This window comes from Nasonia vitripennis, chromosome 2, assembly GCF_009193385.2.
Source record: "Nasonia vitripennis strain AsymCx chromosome 2, Nvit_psr_1.1, whole genome shotgun sequence".
Classification (NCBI taxonomy): Eukaryota; Metazoa; Arthropoda; class Insecta; order Hymenoptera; family Pteromalidae; genus Nasonia; species Nasonia vitripennis.
In genome coordinates, this window is record NC_045758.1 from 22,718,838 (window position 1) to 22,735,309 (window position 16,472).

The 16,472-nt window shown below is 44.3% G+C and overlaps 1 protein-coding gene across 9 annotated transcripts in view; it reads left to right on the forward strand.

The window, feature by feature from the left end:
* The window catches only part of LOC100119807 (cyclic nucleotide-gated cation channel alpha-3), a 174,161-nt gene that overhangs the window by 32,650 nt on the left and 125,039 nt on the right, over window positions 1-16,472 (forward strand). For 5 of the 9 annotated variants that reach the window (XM_016982979.3, XM_016982982.3, XM_016982981.3 and 2 more), the window contains exon 1: window positions 4,852-5,781. The exons of 2 other annotated variants lie outside the window; for them this stretch is intronic. The gene's annotated coding sequence lies outside the window, so the exon portion shown is untranslated. Of the gene's footprint in view, window positions 1-4,849; window positions 5,782-14,004; window positions 14,445-16,472 lie in introns of those variants that run through there. 2 more of the 9 variants (XM_016982984.3, XM_031925071.2) reach the window with 2 other exon arrangements.

Sequence of the window (16,472 nt, forward strand, 5' to 3'; positions counted from 1 at the left end):
TGCTTTTGCTTACGAGAAATCCGGTGCCTAGAGATTCCCCACTCCTGGCCCCATACAGGTACGTGAAGTTACCCGATGCTAGTACTCCGCCATCTGGCCACCGCGATTCCTGTATTGCTACCAAATCTAGATTGTACCTATCAGCTTCCTTTACGAGTTCTTTAAACGCACCTGCTCTGTATAGACTGCGAACATTCCAAATTCCGACCCTTAAGTCCCTTTTGGTTCGGATTTGATTTTTTTGAGCCATGATATTATGTTAAACCCGCGCGCTTCGGATCCTGTTCCGATCGCAGGTGAGTCCACCGTTCTAGAGGTGATAACCCCCATACCTCTCTAGAACTAAGTATGAGAGCTTTCCGACTTTGACGAGGACAGTGTCAATTGGTCGTCAGACACACTACGGTTTCATTCTCGCATCCTAACGCCCCCCTGCAAGGCAGCGCGCCTTCGCTGGCATCGTTACCGCGTAAGACCAGGTGACGAATCATTCTACACATCCCCTTTCGGGGCAGTTGTCATCGCTCCCGCATCCTCCTCGGCAGCAGGATTTTTGCCCATTTTTGTAATGTGTGATGAAAGAGATAGATTGAGAGATAAGAGATAATGTGAAGTGTTTTTGTTGTTGTGGTGCTTGCGTAGTGTTTCTAGATGAATGCGTTCGACAGTGTGGGCTCATCACACCCACGCCTGTTCCTATCGGCTGTCCGCGGCTGCTTATTCAATTTATTCGCAGCTAACCTCTTTCTCAGGGGCTGTTCCTCTATCCGCAACCTAAGGACGCGCTGTGTAGTGGTGATAGGCACCCACCCGTCCGATCTGGACGACAACGCCCAAGACCCGCTTAGGGCTAAAACTACTAATAGGTAGAATATATTATTAATAAAGAATAAATACGCCGCACTTACTCTTATCCCTAGTAGTCCTCGGTTACGTCCGGAACAAATTAAGTGATGCTGCTTTAAAACAGTCGATGATCAGTCTGATGATCCTTCGTGACAAGCCTACGTACCGAAGTTTCAACTTTTGTTCACTATTTTTTGCAGGTTGTATCCTCTAGCTTCTTCATAGACATAAGAGAGATAGACTGCGTGTGTAGGTTAGCATAAGTGGCACCCTGTTAGAGAAAGACAGACTCTCTTATGTCAATGTGTAAGACAAAGACACCATACCTTCTATCAATGCTTGGTATATGGAAAGAAGGTATGTTGTCTTTCTCTAATAGGGTGCCACTTTTGCAAACCTACACACGCAGTCTATCTCTCTTATGTCTATGAACTTCTTGGAAAAGCTTTGACGATTATATCCAAGCGCGTCCATCAAATGAATCTAGTAGTTTCTCATCTGACCGCCAAGTGGATACGGCGCTCGCCATGCATTGCGTACCGGTAACTCGCAACTCATTTAGTCACCTGAAGGTACTTATGTGCCACTTTTCGTGCGTACTCTTGAATTTTTTTGAATACCCTTTGATTATTCATTGTTATTTCGTTCTGAACGACTTCGCGTCTTAGACTTTCGATAATTTTCTGCTGGTTCTCGTGGACGAATGTTAATTTCAAGTAATTCGTCATTACTTGTGCCATCCCTGTTATGCACTTCATCAAATCTTCAATTCTTCTGTCGTATAATTTCGACACTTCGAGTTCTGCTAATTGCAGGAGTCCTCCATGCTCAAAAAACTTCACTGTGCTAAAACCTTAATTATCCCTGCTGGCCCATTGTGGCACTCGGTGCAATGTTTTGTGAATTTGTTCACTGTCCGTAGGATTCCAAGTGTACAAATGGTTCTTTTGGGCTCAGATTCAAGGAGGATACTTTGTATACCTGCAGTTCTGGTATGAATGTGGGGATTTTAATTTGAATGTTTAGAAAATGTTTTATACCCAAAAAGGTGGCATAATAAACGACAAAAAAGAAAAAATTGAACAGTGAAAAAATTCAAAACATTGCATCAAGTGCCACAATGGGCCAGCAGGGATAATTAAGGTTTTAGCACAGTGAAGTTACAGGTATTTATACTAAATATCACTAAACAAAAATTTCAAATGATTTACTTTAATTTTGTTAAGACAAAAATACTAAGAATACTGAAATGGTAATATCTGAGCATAGTCACCTAGTAAACCTCGTGATTGGTGACTTTGAGCACATAAATGACACTTTTTACACAGTATTTGCACTTGAACAGCGCAAAGTCAGGCAGTACAGAATGCTTCTACATACTTTCATATATGAGTGTATACATGAGTAGAGCTAGTTTGCCACTCGTAATATGCACCTTTAAACAGTGATATTTACCCTTAAAACATTCTTGATGCATTAATACCGTATACCTGGACTTTTTATCGAATTTAAATGCTAAAAACAGTAGCAAACTTCCGAGTGTTACTATTTTGCTTCCTCCCAGAGGAAGCTTTGTAATAGTAAAATTTTGAGTTTCTTCAAAACTTCTAGAAAATACTTTTTGATGTGTTAGAAGTTCAAATCTAGTGATTTTAGAAAATGTCCGTATGGATGTGTGTGTGTGTGAATGTATACCGTAATGTTTCTGGAACTATTCCGTCAATATCAATAAAATTTGACATGTATATATATTTTTGGATTCTAAATTCGGGAAAAACAGTAATTTTTTAATTTCTTAACTATATTTTTTATGGCCATTTTTTGATTTTTAAAAAACACTATTTTGCGTTTTTTTCAATCATCCCATTGTTACAAACAATTCAGCTATAATGCATTTGAAAGAGAATAAAATTACCTACTTTTCCTCGTTTGGTGCTCGGGATTGACCGCTTTGTTCGGCAGATAAAATGAAAAAGGCGATTTTTTTGAAATTCATATCTCTGAAACTATACGCCATAACCTCGCGAAAAAAAGTATGTCAATGGGTCACGTGTCAAACTATACCCCATTAAAATTTCAAGTGATTTGACTACTTATTTTTTCAGTAATAAATCGAAAACTGAAAAAAACGAGTTTTTGTGCCTCGATTACGGACGCAAAAAGGCATTATTGGTCTTGAGATTTCGGGAAAAAGTAGATATTTTATGTGTTTTGGCTAAGTTTATTGCACAACTTTCAAACCCCTATGGTTCGTAAGATATCAAGGTTTCAATTTTGTATTGAAAATTTTTAGATTTCTTATATCTCTACAACAATGTAGTCAAATGCTTCAAAATTTTATTCATCGATTCACTATAAAACAAGCTATCTGCTGTTAAAATTTTAAACGATTCCATCAAGCGGTTTTCAACTAAAGAGCTAAAATGTAAAAATCGTTTTCTTGAAAATTGCGCGAGCGACCTATCTAATGAATAACCTGCTGTTTTGATGGTTAGGTTGGTTAGAAACACATGCAAACATGCGTGAATTTCTGTGAAAAAAAATTGACGACAGTGTTCGTATTCTATAACAAGAAAACAAAGGGGTCTGCAAACTTTTGGACAATGAACTATCCAAAACTTTTATTAAAAATTGTGTATCAAAAATCGCCTCATACATTAGCAAGCAGATATATAGATATATTAAAACAATATTTTATTTATTAGACTTATAAATTTAGTTGGAGAAAGCTACGTGCCAATGAATTGGGAGCGGTTATTATTTTTCACTTCACTGGCAAGTTCTTGTGCAGTGAAGTACTTAAAAATCTGTCAAAAATGGCGCGTCTACTGGACAGTCACTACTGAACAAAGTGGCCAGTTCATGCTGAACTAGGGATGGACTGCCTAAAGACTGCCGAACATTTCTACCAGGGAAATTTCTCGGCAAATACAGTAATCGACTTTACTCTCGTGTTGCATATAGTGTTTTATTCAAGACTGAACTCTAGCCACTTTAATTCTTGAAAAGTGTGATCCTTTTCTATATTACTAATACAATCTAAATTTAAAAGAATAATAATTCTAATTCTTTTCATTGTTTTTAATTTTTTTTAAGTACATTTTAAAACTCGAAATTTTTTCAAAATTTTTAAGAAAATTTTCCTTACTTTGCGAAAACAAAATAAATCTGCGGGAATAACGTAAATTTGTAGGAATAAAATGCTACTTTTATTCAGCTTTCCAAAGAATAAAGTGGCCATTATAGTTCAGTCGTGAATAAAAACTTCACAATTTTATTATAGCTTGCTCTAAATATACATTGATGCGGATGGCCGTGTCCACGTCATATTGCGCACGTGAAAATCCCCGGCTGCTCGAAGGCTCGAGTGATCTAATTTCGCTTGTTCCCCGATTCAGTCTCTCTTTTATAGGAGGCTATATACACTGCCGTCGTGTCTGAGAATGACGAGCGAACGCATATACATCCATAATAGGCGAAGGAGCACGTCGTAATCCCGTCGGTGCGCGCATTCGAAGATCATTAGAAATTCACGTGTGCGCGCGTGTACACGGAAACTTGTATTTTGGCACTGCAGAGCAGCCGAGCAACGGCTCCGGACGGAGGATGTTTTAGATACACACGCACGTATACGGGGAGAAGGGGATACAGCAGCGGGGGCGCTGCTCCCTCTCTCGCCCGCTTCTTCTCTCTCTCTCTCTCTCTCTCTCTCTCTCTCTTTCTCTCTCATCCCCGCTGCTTTCTCTGGAAAGTAGGAGAACTCTCCAGCATAACCTCCCAGCGGCAGCGGCAGCAGCAGCCTTCCATCATCCGGTGGTTTCGTTTCAGCCCTCTGCTCATTCTCTCTCCCGGTGTGTGTGCGTGCGTCTGCGTGGGTGTGCGGGGGCTACGGCCGGCGCTCGGTCCTGCGCGTTGGCGGATGCTGCTGCTACACGAAGCGAGGGAGAGAGTGAGCTCTCGAGTGGGAGGAAAAGCCAGGGCGGGAGAGCGGCGGCGCAGCAGCCAGCAACCAGGGCCAGTGAGAGCCAAGCCGCTGCCATAGCCGCTCCCGAGGCAGCAGCCGTTCCGTGCCGTCGTCTGGCCTGCATTTACACTGCTGCTGCAGAAACACAGACAGGCAGACAGACAGGCAGGCAGAGGTCGAGAGACAAAGACACGCGCGCGAACTGAACCGTCCCGTCGGAACAGCAGGAGAAAAAGAAATTATACCGGTCCGACAGAGCCTCGGACCGGTCCGAGTGCTGAGTCCCCCCCCTTGAGCTTGCGCCGCGTGCGTTTCACGCGGTGCGCTCGCGTCGCCTACTGCGATGAAGAGCAGCAGCAGCAGCAGCTTCACCGCTCGATAAGCTTCTCGCGACGTTTGAGCACTTGGACGCAGGAAGCATCAGCATCGAGGTCGACGTACCCGACACTATTGCATCGCAGTGAGACTTTTTCGGGACGGCAATCGGAGAGAGCTTGCGGTGCGTTTCTCGCGCGGATAATACGGGCGAAGCTTGCGAAAAGTGCCGAGGATATAACAGATGGTATACATATAGTGCTGGTGGTGCATCGAGATATGATCGCGAGGGTGCATGAGTTGGTGGTGGAACGGGAGCCTCTGACCTTGGCTCCATGAGAGCTTTCGCCATATTACATGTATGAGTTGGGCCCCCGCGGTGCGGTTTTTGTAAATATTGCAGTGCTATCGTAAATAGGTTTGTGATCGACGCCAAGAGAGTGTGAAGTGTTCTTCAGCCGCTGTCGCCGGGAGAGGAGAACGGCGCGACAAGAGAAGACAGTAGTCGGACGAGCCTGATCGATCTCTGGATATTAAGCGACGGCTCTGCTGCCGTCTCTCTCTCTCTCTCTCTCTCTCTCTCTCTCTCTCTCTTTCTCTCACTCGGTCCGTCGAGCCTGGAGCAGCGTCTGGAGCAGATCCCTCGCGAGATATGCGTAAGTTCATCATCCACCGTTTTGCAGAGTTCGCAGAGTTTGCACACAGCTCCTGCGGTTTGTTATTGCGCTCCTAATGAGAACGTCGAAAACAGCTCGGTTCCGATGCCTGCCGCCGCGTTTCATGAAATATTCAAGTGTGTTCGAGCTCGAGTTAAAGCAACAAACAGCCTGTCACGCAGGCAAAGAAGCCAGCGCCAATTACGCTGCATATCGCGAGTGCCGCAGCGCCGCCGATATCTCTCGCGCGCGCACCGAGCGAGCTATTTCCGTAATTGCATCGCTCGGCGAGCGAGAAAATAAAGAGCCGCCGCATCAAACGCGCGCAATTCCTTCTGACTATCCTAGATCTCACTCTCCGCCGCATCCCTCTCTCTTTCTCTCTCTTTACCTCGTCGTCGTCCGGAGGCTCATCGATGGCCTTACGCGATTAAAAATAGACGCGAATCGATATAGCTCGATTATGCGCAGCAATACTACACTGCAAGCGAGACTTTTTCCTCGGATATACGAAAAAAATAAAAAATGTGCCCAACGCCGATGGACGTTGAAACTTCGTTGGGCATCAGCCACATCGCGCTTGTTTCGAGTGTTTTTTTCCCGAAAAATTCGCACGGACACACCGCGCTGCCAATTTGCGCGATGGGTTTTAGTCGCGAGGCTTTTAAAAAAGCTGAAAGTGTCCCCCCCCCCCCCCCGACAGTATGACAGATTGTCCGAGCGCTCGCGCTCGCGCGAAGTTTGATGCGCTGGCTTTGACGTTTATGCAAAATAGAGATCGCGGACGCGTTACAGTGTAGGTATACACGTATATACGGCGCGCGGATGGGAAAGAGCGTTTTGTGCGAGCCCAAACAATGGCTCGATCCACACGGCTGTGCTTACGAACTTTGCGGAGCGGCGCCAGTGACGCTGGGGTGTATATGGTAGGGAAGAGGTTTTAATTAAAAATATCATTTGGTGCAGGTGTAATCCGAGCAACGAGCGTTTTGTATTCGCGCGAAATTTACGATATTTGTGTTCTTTATTCGAAACGAGAGCCGTTATACGTGCCAACGACTGTAAAAGGAAAAATAGAATATAGAGACGAATTCGCAGAGCGAAATATCCATTCGGTGGCGGCGAAATTGTTTCGCCTTCGCGTGGGTGTATAGGTGTGTGTATATAACGTCACGGCTCTTGGGCTTCTTTAAATTGTGCTAAACGACGTTTGGGGAAATATCACGCGGACGGACGGACGGACGGACATTTTATTGGAAGCGAGGAAATCGATCGAGCAGTCGCCGTATTGGCTCTCTTTTTCAGTATTGTCGCGTCGGGCTTTTCCAATAGGTCAGAAGTATGCATGTGTCTTTTCACGCTTCGCTGCGGCGACGTCGGTACTGTGGCAGCAGCAACCCTCGTGTAGTGCGGCTGTAGGGAATCGATACCGGAAGATTATATTTTCGATATGCATCTTTTTTATTATGCGATATCGCCCGTCTCGCTGCTTCACCTACATTCGCCCGACCCACTATATACGTGTATACACGGGAGTCGAAGTTTTTATTACTCTTCGATTCGGCGTGTCTTCATTTTCTTTCCGATTTTCCTTTTTTCCCCGTTTCGGAGCTGGAATTTCGATAGACTCGAGATTATTTTGCAATATAAGGCTTACTCGCTGTGTAATATAGTCCCTTCGATATGGATTTGCTATTTTTATCGGATGTAGCTATTTTAATAAACGTAAGCTTGAGCGAGTGACTTGGATCTGATTCCTCTAACGAGAAATGACTCACTTAGCTCGAATTGCGTTTCACTGCTTTTCATGTATAATTTTAGTTCTAGAAATTATAAAGTTCCTTCCGCGTTATGACGCCGTGAATCTCTCGGCGCGCCGGTGAAGTTATTGAATTATTTCCAAAACTTATATTGCAACGGTTGAATTAGAAAATTAATTTCAAATCGCCAACTAGAAATTGGTTGTGAATGGAAAGTTTCACTTTGGCTGTACGCCGAGCTTTTAAAACAGAGCACTATTAACCTCTTATCGAGCACTGGAAATACCACTCTTCGCCTGATCTTTCGAAGATTTATATATATATATATATATATATATATATATATATATATATATATATATATATATATATATATATATATATATATATATATTCGATAAAGAAGTTGTAATCTTCGCTCAGTCCTTTATTAAAGCTGATGATAATAAACGAGAAAACGAACTGGTCGAGCCGGGTTATACTACAGCTCGTTGTTTTGCGAGCTTTTTTCTTCATTCGATTGAATCCTTGTTGTATTATTTACTGTAGCAAAAACGAGATAATTATAAACCTAATTATTTTTCAAACATGCTTTTAATGTTTTCTCATTAAGTGTATTCTCATCGTACAACAAAAGTAATATCGCCAATTAGAATTCAAACTAGCAGTACAGTGATACACAATGTCTGACCAGTTTCGTCTAGGACTACTAACATCGAAACTCTGATCGAAACAATCTCAAAATTTCGTTACAGCCACGAGTTTCCAAACAAAATCTGACCAATGTGCACGTCCATTTCCAATGCACGTATAAGATACATCTAGTGTCACGTATATCTCTATTCGTCCTTTCACATTCGTCCGAGTTTCCGCATTTTCCCCGAGCTTTTTTCGAAAGCAGCTCCCATATAAATTCAAATAATGTTTGTCCCTCCCAAAGCCGGCTATCTTCCGACCGCAGAGCAATAGATCAATGGCTATCGGCGATCCATATCCCAACGCCTGTGCTGTTAAACGAATCGCGTATAACGCTGGAAATCGTCAGAATCTCCGGAGAAAAAAGCACAGAAAGCGTCGACGCGAAATTTATTTAAACCGGAACGTTTATCGCCGGTTAGACACTGCGCAGCGATAGCGCGTTTGTTTTGCTAGCCGATAAACAAATACGTCCGGGAGAGCCGCGCGACTGGCTGGCACTGCTTATCGTGTCTACTGCAACCACCGCATCCTTGGGGAATCGTCGAATTCTCGCTTTCACCCTTATATTTCGCGCGAGCGGAACAGTTGTTCGTTTTTGCTCGGACACGGAGCGGGGCTCGATAAACAGAGCTTGCAGTGATATAACGTCAGATTTACGTCGATATACACTTTACAATTTTATAAAGAAATTTTCGAATGTCACGACCTTAGAGAAAGAAAACAGGCCGGGCATGATGATGAGGTAAACGTCAAAAGCTCGTCTCTTCATTTTTTCCTTAGTGCCTCTTATACATATGCAGTGTGATTTGCAAGTTTGCCCGGCACTCGGTCCTGGCGGCACGCGGAATACGTAAACACACGAGAGCTTTTTCCCTCCTCGCAGCCATCGTTATATCCCTTTGTCCAGCAGTCGCGAGTCAGCGGCAAACTTCTCTCCCTCTGCTCCTTTCACAGAGCTTCCATCATCGAGCAGTGTTGCAGAGCAGCCTCGCGACTGTTTTAATCGCTTGGGTTAATTTGTCCCGCGCGCTTCTCTTGCCGCTGCCGCGCTGCTGCTCCACTTTCCGAAGCCAGAGAAATACCGCGCGCGCTCTTTTGTGTGTATCTTCTCGTCTTCTTCCGGGAGAAGGAAAAACTGTCCTAAATTTGCATCACAAAGCTCGCGAGACACGAGAAAGCCGCTCTCTGTGCATGTACACTGTATACTCTTACGCTGCTTCTTTCTTTCAGCCGTCTTTTTGTTTTGTTATATTTAACTTTTTCGTCGAAAGCTGCAGCCCCGAGACATTAATTCTCGGATCGACGTCGAGAGCTAAACGAGCTTTTTTCTCGAGGCTGTTTTAATCAGTGCACGACCAATGCGCGAAGACCTGTATAGTGTACAAAAAGCTCGTACTCGAAGGGCTCGAAAATCCGGGGAACGAGTGTAGTAGCCGGAAGTGACACAAGCCGATTAGCATAAAGGGATACCAACACTCGAGTAGTCAGTGTTCGCATGGAATTCGATTGTATCCATTGAATTACCGGGAGCGGATTTTTGTCTGTGAATTCATGCGATGACATTTTATCTATTCCAAATTTTGTTCGCTTCTGCGATTGGAACGTTCGTGTAATCTCGTTCCATTATGCTCTGTAATATTGTTAGAGTTTGAAATGCGGCCTGTAATAAACTTTAATTGAAACGTTGATTAGACATATTAATTTACGCGCGGATTAGCAACGCGCTCTCTGCTGTATGCGCATTCGAATTATAGTGAAAAGTTTGCGGTGCCTTCAATCGCTTGTACGAGTTAATACAATCTTTTGGAAAGTCGTCGTACAGTCATAAACTACTGCAGTACAGTACAACAGACAAACGGAAAAACAACTCGGTTTACTCGATCGCACAAAAAAAACAATTTTTTCGAAACGAGTCCAATCGAAATTGAGGCCAACCTCATAGCGTTTTTACGCTCCAAATGATGATAGCTATAGCTTACACACAGCAGAGAATCGAATGTATACACATGGTCAGCCCCAGCAGGCAACATCCCCCGGGTATTCTCCATTGTTTCCCCTCAAGTCATATCGAGATACGCACACACGGTACTATTTTCGAGCGCGTATCCCCCATAAGCGTCCCCCCCCTCTCTCTCTCTCTCTCTCTCTCTCTCTCTCTCTCTCTCTCTCACGGTAGAATTATACCACCACCGAGCAACAGTATACCCTAATAACTTTCGGACCACACCTCCGCGTGTCGCGCGTTCTTTTTTCTCTCTTTCTCTCTCGGACCACGGGCAACTGTAAAAGAACCGCCGAGCTGTCGGCGGCAAACCTTCCTCTCTAATTAAAAGTGACATTTTTAGCTCTCGCCTCATCTTCGCGCGCGCGAGCCTCGTGTCGGCCGACATCTCGTTATGCTCGGACGAACGCGCATGTAAATTACACCCCCGCACACGAGCTCCAGCGATATGAGGGCGCCAATTCTTTCGTCGGGTATTACGATTCCTACCTATATGCTATATTCTGGGCGAGACTTTTTCTTACGCTCGCTTTATGCGCGGGGAATTATTGCATTTTTTATTTCGGCGGTGTCTCTTTCGGGTTTAATTAAAAGACGGCGGCGGGCAAACGCCGCTCCAACGTTTTTTTTTTTTTTTGCAAATTTGAATTCTTTATGAAGTTTCGCGCTAGAGAAGGAGAGAGATAGAGCTTGCGAGGAACTTTCGCAGAGCTTAGATAGGTCTATTTTGGGTGTAGCTTGTGTATTTTCAAATAAAAAATATCAGGCTTTGAAAATGCAACGCATTATCAAGACTGAAAAGGTCGAACGGAGTTTATTTCTTTCCGAGCTTTCGGCATCGCACACTGTCGCGCGCGCGCACAGGGGATCAAACAACGGCGTGCGAGCTTTAATAAACGAGATAAGGAAAAAAAATCTGACGATAGGGCGGCGGCAAAGCAAACGGGGCTTTTTCCTCGCCTTATTCGGTAAAGGTCGCTGTACGCCCGTAGTATAGCCCCTATAGATATATACACAGGGGGAGACTGGGCAGCTCGTTCTCTCGTCCCGTGCGCACGATTCGAACGGGCGGATCGATTTTCTATAAAGGGCATTTAATCCCGAGGAAAGGCGAGTGCTCTCTTTCTCTTGCGGCTACGGAGACCGGCATCCGCCCCCTAGTCTCGTTTTACGCAGGATCTCGAGGAGGGGTACAGCAGCTCAGCTATGCAAAGACTCTCTCCTTTTTTCATTCCGTCTCCTCGTTCGCTCGGCCAGGCTTGTTTTTCTCGACTCGAAACGCGCCCCGTGGCCGAGAACATTTTTGGCTGTGCATATATTTTTTGCTTTGGAGCAGCGAGAGAAGAGAGTTTTATTCAACAACGACAGGGCTTTTTTGGCTATGGCTAGTGTGCGTGCAATAAAAATCAAAACACGAAAAGTCATTTGGCTCATATGTACGTATCCTCGGTGTGACCACCATCCATTTTCTCCCTTCGTGTGTCAGTTTCGCTTCCCCATTACGGACTGCTTTCTCTCTCTCTCTCTCTCTCTCTCTCTCTCTCTCTCTCTCTCTCTCTCTCTCTCTCTCTCTCTCTCTCTCTCGATCCTACTCTATATACGTGCGGCCTCTATCCCTGTACAGCTCCTATATAGCGGGTCGAAATTTTCCTCTCATCTGTACCAGCAGCGGAGATGGCTCGTGTTAGGTATATACACCCGCACGCGTGCCCGCGCTCTATTCTATTCTCGTGTACGTCGATGTGGACTTAGGCCTGTATACTCCTAACACTCGTTTTATAAACTTTCGCCGAGACGACTCGACCTATTTTTCCTTTTTTGCGCGACGGCTCGCTATAAATTTATGAATCTACTCGCCGGAGTATGAGAGGCGAAGACATCTATGGAGAGAGAGTGAGAGAAGTCTGGTTTTTTCCGCGGCAGGTCTGCATAATTAATAGTCGTACACGCCACCTTCTTTTTTGCGGTTACATTCGAATTCTGCTAGCGCATCAGCCCTTCTGTCTACTCTTCTTCGTCTTACTTTTGCCTACTTTGGTATGACGTGCTACTGCTGTACGTGGTATATCTAGCCGGCTTACGCGACGTCGGAGAATGTTTTTTTCATAGCTGTGAATTTTTCAGCGACACTTATTCGAATACTCAAGGCAGACTGCGATCGGGTGTAAATTTTTCATTCTCCCGAGCTGTCCATGCTGTGGGATATTTATTGGGGCGCGCGTTACTCGCTAAGGATGCTTTGAGGGGTGGGATTATCGCGGCATCGAATATTTATACTCTTGTTTTTCTCATCGATTCGACGTTTGAAAAAAAACTTGTGAATTATCATTCATCGATCCTATCAAACGTTCATAAGATCCACAATATAGATCTTCATCGACGACTTCTATAAGTACCAACGCAGTCGGAATATCGAGCAGCTTCAGTAGTACAGGTCGAAACCAGTCAGACCCATACGTCAAGCGTGTAAATCAAAAGCTTTACTTCAAAAATCGTATTCACACTCCCCGTATTCTCCCGCGAAATCACACAAGCATCCGATCGGCTCCCAGAGAGTTCCCTTCACGTTATACAACACGTCCGTTCAAGGCTGCCGTATCGCAATAAACCGCGCACACATTCCCGTTAACAGACTCGCGTATACACATACGTGCACGAGAGGCCGTTCGCGCCGTCTTCGTGAGTCAATATTATTTCTAAACTCGCAAAAGGAAGCAGAGGAGAAAGAGCCACGGCGCGAAATCAGCCGACAGAGAGGGAACGAGAACGAGAGAGGAAAATAGCGGGCGCGGCTTTTATTCGACGACGTTCACACACACACACACACGTGCGCGCGAACCGTCGACACTTTTATCCGAGAGCCCGGCGTCGCTGTATATAGGTAGTCGGCACTGAAAACTATTGGCACGGCCCGGACTGACGAGTGTGCATACCAGCCGTGCGTTTTGGCTGAAAAGAACTGTTGCCGAGTGTGTGGATCTATAGGGGTGAGAATGGAACAAATAGGAGGAAAGTAATGCACGCGTGTGCGCGTGTGTATACAGAGTCGGAATATGGTATATAGCGCAGTGTATCAAATTGTTGGGAGAGAGAAAAAGAGCGAGTAATGCGATTTCCGAGCTAAAGCTGTCGCGCGCGTTTGTTCGATTTGATGAAAGGCTTGCTGGAGCTTTCGTTTTCGAAGGAACTTTCGAGACCGTCGTATTATGCGATTTCGATTCGACACTGGGACAAACTGCTTTTCAAAGAGAATGGGGTTCCGTAAGGTTTCGTGCGAATATGGATAAATGTTTGGACGTAAAACAAAACAGTTTTATATGGACTAGTCCTTTTCGCCTGCACTGCATGAACTTTTTGTTTCTGTAGTTCCTGGTTAGCGGCGGTAGGGGGCGCACAGGCACTTTGTTGTTTCTCTTGTCGGAATCTGCTCGCGGTTTATCAAACGAAGGCCTAGATGAGAGCCGAGTGATTACTCCCACCAGCATCATTAGCTCTCCATTACTTTCTCGAAAAGTCACGTGCAAACTATTCTCCGCCGCGAAAACTAAGCCGCCGGATACATATATCCAAGGCGAACAAATGGACGCGAAGAAAAGAAGCTCTTTGAAAACTTCTCTGTATTTTGATGCGTCGCATTCTCACTGCGACATCAGCGGCTTCTTCTCTCCTATAAACATGAGTATATTTCTTCATCTCCGACGCCCCGCGTTCGCCTTCTCAACTTGCGGAGGCTTCTTTTTCCAGCATGTCTTGTTTCATCGCGCTCGCTTTATCGCGCGATTCTCCTCCTTTTTCTTTCATCCAGTTGAAGACGCAGCGCCGTCCTCTCTCTCCTTTTGGCAAAGGCTGATTTCTTTCGCTCTCCTCCTCCCTCTCGCCCCGTCAGATTCCCAAGTGCGACGTGGAGGAGTTTTGGATTGAAGAAAGTTTGCAGTGCTGCGAGAGAGAGAGAGAGAGAGAGAGAGAGAGAGAGAGAGAGAGAGAGCGCAGCAGTCGTATATTTCGATCTGACCGACATCCCGCTGACAAATCATTCAATGAGAACGATCAGCGGAGAAGTAAACTGCCGAGGCGCCAGACTCGCTCTACCTACAGCTCGATCTCTCCCGAGACTTTTCTGTGCCAGTTCTCGGCTTTTAGAGTGGAATGTTCATATGCGATATGATGCTTTTACTTCTTTCGGCACTTGTTGTAAACCGACGGTAAAGAGTGGTAGATAAAATGAATTTGTTGTAATGTTTGCATTGCTGAATAGATTGTATGTTACATGCATATCTCGAGAGTTATGCATGCGTTGTTCGCCGTCATTTTTTGTTGAATTCGCAGAGAAAATACTTGACATACCGTTTTCGATTCTCTGAAAATATATTATTGTTCACATATTTTAATTGACGGATAATCGATTTTGTTTTCACTGTCAATTTTCAGTAAAATGTAAATTAAATTCTTGTTTTATTTTGGGTTAAAAAATGAATAATTGACAAACGTAGAATCGTTATACTTTTACAAAAAGCCGTAAATAATATGAGAATCCGACAAAAAGTGTGAATCAACCCATCTACTTACATTTGTGCTCTTACTAGTCGCTCTGAATTTCTACGTCGACCATTCGGGCGACTGCGGCTGGCCTGCAAATATAAAACGACGAGCTAGCATGTGCGGGGGCTATAGAATTCTCTCTCTTTCTCCCTCTCAGCGCCTCGATCAAGACCTCCGCGTTGGCACATTTTCCCTCGTTGCTCGGCTCTCCCTCCGTCTCTCTCTTTCTCACACTCTCCCTCTAAAGTACAGCCGCAGCGCTACAGCTGCCCGTCTCCATGGCAACTTTTTCGTAGCCCCCGCAAAGGTCCGCCGACGCGCCGACGAACTTTGCCCTTCGCTCTTGTTGCTCGGCGTATATATACATGTATATATACCTGCTATCGCGCTTGATCTCTCGATGCGCGCGAGAATCTTATTTCGAGAGGGGACTTGAAATTTTGAAGAATCAATTTTTCCCGCCGCAAGCTCGTATTGATTTCGCTGATGGGCACGAGAGCGGACGGAATGAAATTGGACAAGTGGAACGATGACGTTGATGAGTTCGAGTGAACACGGGGGGATGGTATATGGACTTTTTTTCGCTCAATGACGCTGTGTGCGAAAGTTAAAGCGATATACTGTATGGCTGTCTCGAGTGGCTTTTGCGCGTTCTGATCCAGAAATTTAAGCGATCCGAGGTGGCTTTAATTAGAAACTCGGCGCGGATAAGACGATAAATAGTTTGAAGAAAAAGACCTGACGACGTGGGGGGTTCATCCAGAGTCGGGTACAGCGCGTGTTTGCGAAATCTTTTCTATCGAAGAATGGAGCTTTTTTCTGGAATTTATACTGCTTTGTCTCGGTGATTGTTATTTTTTAATTAAATTTTTAATTAAACTCTACGCTAAGATATTTTATGACGGGATCTACGCGAAGTTCTATATGTTGCATTGCTTGCCGCGTTTTATAATTTCATTTTGGACACAAATATTTTGGATCAACTGAAAGTATCATGCAAATTAAATGTACAGTTATACGCAGTTGAAAACAGTGCTGGCTTGAATAATGAAATAATACTGTTATCCTACTCTAAATAAAACATGGTAATCATTTTATTCGTCCTATGATTGGCCGTACGTTTTACCGCGCAATGAATGCGTGTATTTTAATTTCTAACCTCAAAAAGTGCGAGAAAACATGATAACAAGAGGTATACTATCGCAAGAATTAATCTCAACCTTTTTCAATAAAAATTTAAAGCTTACTTATGTTCCAAACATTTTCAGTTTAAAAACGGTATTGCCAGCCTTAATTAAACTTTATTTTACTGCACATTTAAGTACTTTTAGGCTACTAGAGCAATACCAATTACCAAAACAAAGTAGTTTTGGACTGGCCCTTTATTTGTGACCCCTTTCGTCACAGTCTTAAGTCTCCGTGTTTGTCGTAGGTGAAAGTAGATGAGCAAATTTCTATTTCTCTTGTAATAATATGTGTGCCGAGTCTAGATCATATTGTGGTAGGTCACCAATGCTAAAACTGTCTTGTTTGGTCTGTTGCTTTGACCGCTGATGCTATAACTGTGTGAGTCTGAAGTTGCTATAGTTGCTGTATTCAGATTTTCAATATTCTACATTTATGAATAATCAGTTGAATAAACTCGGTTTAAATGCGCCAAAAAACCCATAGTCCTACCTCCTTGAACGCAG